This window comes from Theobroma cacao, chromosome 6 (assembly GCF_053813885.1).
Source record: "Theobroma cacao isolate CCN51 chromosome 6, ASM5381388v1, whole genome shotgun sequence".
In the NCBI taxonomy this organism is placed as follows: domain Eukaryota; kingdom Viridiplantae; phylum Streptophyta; class Magnoliopsida; order Malvales; family Malvaceae; genus Theobroma; species Theobroma cacao.
The window spans coordinates 14,550,586-14,555,691 of record NC_142644.1 but is presented as its reverse complement, the minus strand read 5'-3'; positions in this window follow the sequence as shown (position 1 = coordinate 14,555,691).

Sequence of the window (5,106 nt, the reverse complement as noted above, 5' to 3'; positions counted from 1 at the left end):
CCATAATTGAATTTGTTTTGAATTTTTTTTACATTTTTTTATTAAAACAGATTGTAATTGATTGTTTACCTCGGGAAACATGGAGCAAAAGCCATCCATTGTCAAGAAAAGTTCATTTATAGTCACTCAAGCCTAGAAAAGCCTTATTACTCGGTTTAAATGCCTTTATAATCCCATTATTGAATTTATTTTGAATTGTTTTTACATTTTATGATTAAAACAGATTGTAACTGATTGTTTGCCTCGGGAAACGTGGAGCGAAAGCCATCCATTGTCAAGAAAAGTTCATTTATAGTCACTCATGCCTAGAAAAGCCTTATTACTCGGTTTAAATGCCTTTATAATCCCATTATTGAATTTATTTTGAAAGTTTTTTACATTTTTTGATTAAAACAGATTGCAATTGATTGTTTGCCTCGAGAAACGTGGAGCGAAAGCCATCCATTGTCAACAAAAGTTCATTTATAGTCACTCATGCCTAGAAAAGCTTTATTACTCGGTTTAAATGCCTTTATAATCCTATTATTGAGTTTATTTTGAATTTTTTTTTACATTTTTTGATTAAAACAGATTGTAATTGATTGTTTACCTCGGGAAACTTGGAGCGAAAGCCATCCATTGTCAAGAAAAGTTCATTTATAGTCACTCAAGCCTAGAAAAGCCTTATTACTCGGTTTAAATGCCTTTATAATCCCATTATTGAGTTTATTTTGAATTTTTTTTACATTTTTTGATTAAAACAGATTGTAATTGATTGTTTACCTCGGGAAACTTGGAGCGAAAGCCATCCATTGTCAAGAAAATCTCATATATAGTCACTCAAGCCTAGAAAAGCCTTATTACTCGGTTTAAATGCCTTTATAATCTCATTATTGAATTTATTTTGAATTGTTTTTACATTTTTTTATTAAAACAGATTGTAATTGATTGTTTGCCTCGGGAAACGTGGAGCGAAAGCCATCCATTGTCAAGAAAAGTTCATTTATAGTCACCCATGCCTAGAAAAGCCTTATTACTCGGTTTAAATGCCTTTATAATCCCATTATTGAATTTATTTTGAATTGTTTTTACATTTTTTGATTAAAACAGATTGTAATTGATTGTTTGCCTCGGGAAACGTGGAGCGAAAGCCATCCATTGTCAAGAAAAGTTCATTTATAGTCACTCATGCCTAGAAAAGCCTTATTACTCGGTTTCAATGCATTTATAATCCCATTATTGAATTTATTTTGAATTTTTTTTACATTTTTTGATTAAAACATATTGTAATTGAATGTTTACCTCTAGAAACATGGAGCAAAAGCCATCCATTGTCAAGAAAAGTTCATTTATAGTCACTCAAGCCTAGAAAAGCCTTATTACTCGGTTTAAATGCCTTTATAATCCCATTATTGAATTTATTTTGAATTGTTTTTACATTTTTTGATTAAAACAGATTGTAATTGATTGTTTGCCTCGGGAAACGTGGAGCGAAAGCCATCCATTGTCAAGAAAAGTTCATTTATAGTCACTCATGCCTAGAAAAGCCTTATTACTCGGTTTCAATGCATTTATAATCCCATTATTGAATTTATTTTGAATTTTTTTTACATTTTTTGATTAAAACATATTGTAATTGAATGTTTACCTCTAGAAACATGGAGCAAAAGCCATCCATTGTCAAGAAAAGTTCATTTATAGTCACTCAAGCCTAGAAAAGCCTTATTACTCAGTTTAAATGCCTTTATAATCCCATTATTGAATTTATTTTGAATTTTTTTTACATTTTTTGATTAAAACAGATTGTAATTGATTGTTTGCCTTGGGAAACGTGGAGCGAAAGCCATCCATTGTCAAGAAAAGATCATTTATAGTCACTCATGCCTAGAAAAGCCTTATTACTCGGTTTAAATGCCTTTATAACCCCATAATTGAATTTGTTTTGAATTTTTTTTACATTTTTTTATGAAAACAGATTGTAATTGATTGTTTACCTCGGGAAACATAGAGCAAAAGCCATCCATTGTCAAGAAAAGTTCATTTATAGTCACTCAAGCCTAGAAAAGCCTTATTACTCGATTTAAATGCCTTTATAATCCCATTATTGAATTTATTTTGAATTGTTTTTACATTTTTTGATTAAAACAGATTGTAACTGATTGTTTTCCTCGGGAAACGTGGAGCGAAAGCCATCCATTGTCAAGAAAAGTTCATTTATAGTCACTCATGCCTAGAAAAGCCTTATTACTCGGTTTAAATGCCTTTATAGTCCCATTATTGAATTTATTTTGAACTTTTTTTACATTTTTTGATTAAAACATATTGTAATTGAATGTTTACCTCTAGAAACATGGAGCAAAAGCCATCCATTGTCAAGAAAAGTTCATTTATAGTCACTCAAGCCTAGAAAAGCCTTATTACTCAGTTTAAATGCCTTTATAATCCCATTATTGAATTTATTTTGAATTTTTTTTACATTTTTTGATTACAACAGATTGTAATTGATTGTTTCCCTCGGGAAACGTGGAGCCAAAGCCATCCATCGTCAAGAAAAGTTCATTTATAGTCACTCATGCCTAGAAAAGCCTTATTACTCGGTTTAAATGCCTTTATAATCCCATTATTGAATTTATTTTGAATTTTTTTTTACATTTTTTGATTAAAACAGATTGTAATTGATTGTTTGCCTCGGGAAACGTGGAGCGAAAACCATCCATTGTCAAGAAAAGATCATTTATAGTCACTCATGCCTAGAAAAGCCTTATTACTCGGTTTAAATGCCTTTATAACCCCATAATTGAATTTGTTTTGAATTTTTTTTACATTTTTTTATGAAAACAGATTGTAATTGATTGTTTACCTCGGGAAACATAGAGCAAAAGCCATCCATTGTCAAGAAAAGTTCATTTATAGTCACTCAAGCCTAGAAAAGCCTTATTACTCAGTTTAAATGCCTTTATAATCCCATTATTGAATTTATTTTGAATTTTTTTTACATTTTTTGATTAAAACAGATTGTAATTGATTGTTTGCCTTGGGAAACGTGGAGCGAAAGCCATCCATTGTCAAGAAAAGATCATTTATAGTCACTCATGCCTAGAAAAGCCTTATTACTCGGTTTAAATGCCTTTATAACCCCATAATTGAATTTGTTTTGAATTTTTTTTACATTTTTTTATGAAAACAGATTGTAATTGATTGTTTGCCTCGGGAAACATAGAGCAAAAGCCATCCATTGTCAAGAAAAGTTCATTTATAGTCACTCAAGCCTAGAAAAGCCTTATTACTCGGTTTAAATGCCTTTATAATCCCATTATTGAATTTATTTTGAATTGTTTTTACATTTTTTGATTAAAACAGATTGTAACTGATTGTTTGCCTCGGGAAACGTGGAGCGAAAGCCATCCATTGTCAAGAAAAGTTCATTTATAGTCACTCATGCCTAGAAAAGCCTTATTACTCGGTTTAAATGCCTTTATAATCCCATTATTGAATTTATTTTGAATTTTTTTTACATTTTTTGATTAAAACATATTGTAATAGATTGTTTACCTCTAGAAACATGGAGCAAAAGCCATCCATTGTCAAGAAAAGTTCATTTATAGTCACTCAAGCCTAGAAAAGCCTTATTACTCAGTTTAAATGCCTTTATAATCCCATTATTGAATTTATTTTGAATTTTTTTTACATTTTTTGATTAAAACAGATTGTAATTGATTGTTTGCCTTGGGAAACGTGGAGCGAAAGCCATCCATTGTCAAGAAAAGATCATTTATAGTCACTCATGCCTAGAAAAGCCTTATTACTCGGTTTAAATGCCTTTATAACCCCATAATTGAATTTGTTTTGAATTTTTTTTACATTTTTTTATGAAAACAGATTGTAATTGATTGTTTACCTCGGGAAACATAGAGCAAAAGCCATCCATTGTCAAGAAAAGTTCATTTATAGTCACTCAAGCCTAGAAAAGCCTTATTACTCGGTTTAAATGCCTTTATAATCCCATTATTGAATTTATTTTGAATTGTTTTTACATTTTTTGATTAAAACAGATTGTAACTGATTGTTTGCCTCGGGAAACGTGGAGCGAAAGCCATCCATTGTCAAGAAAAGTTCATTTATAGTCACTCATGCCTAGAAAAGCCTTATTACTCGGTTTAAATGCCTTTATAATCCCATTATTGAATTTATTTTGAATTTTTTTTACATTTTTTGATTAAAACATATTGTAATAGATTGTTTACCTCTAGAAACATGGAGCAAAAGCCATCCATTGTCAAGAAAAGTTCATTTATAGTCACTCAAGCCTAGAAAAGCCTTATTACTCAGTTTAAATGCCTTTATAATCCCATTATTGAATTTATTTTGAATTTTTTTTACATTTTTTGATTAAAACAGATTGTAATTGATTGTTTGCCTTGGGAAACGTGGAGCGAAAGCCATCCATTGTCAAGAAAAGATCATTTATAGTCACTCATGCCTAGAAAAGCCTTATTACTCGGTTTAAATGCCTTTATAACCCCATAATTGAATTTGTTTTGAATTTTTTTTACATTTTTTTATGAAAACAGATTGTAATTGATTGTTTACCTCGAGAAACATAGAGCAAAAGCCATCCATTGTCAAGAAAAGTTCATTTATAGTCACTCAAGCCTAGAAAAGCCTTATTACTCGGTTTAAATGCCTTTATAATCCCATTATTGAATTTATTTTGAATTGTTTTTACATTTTTTGATTAAAACAGATTGTAACTGATTGTTTGCCTCGGGAAACGTGGAGCGAAAGCCATCCATTGTCAAGAAAAGTTCATTTATAGTCACTCATGCCTAGAAAAGCCTTATTACTCGGTTTAAATGCCTTTATAATCCCATTATTGAATTTATTTTGAATTTTTTTTACATTTTTTGATTAAAACATATTGTAATAGATTGTTTACCTCTAGAAACATGGAGCAAAAGCCATCCATTGTCAAGAAAAGTTCATTTATAGTCAATCAAGCCTAGAAAAGCCTTATTACTCGGTTTAAATGCCTTTATAATCCCATTATTGAATTTATTTTGAATTGTTTTTACATTTTTTGCTTAAAACAGATTGTAATTGATTGTTTGCCTCAGGAAACGTGGAGCC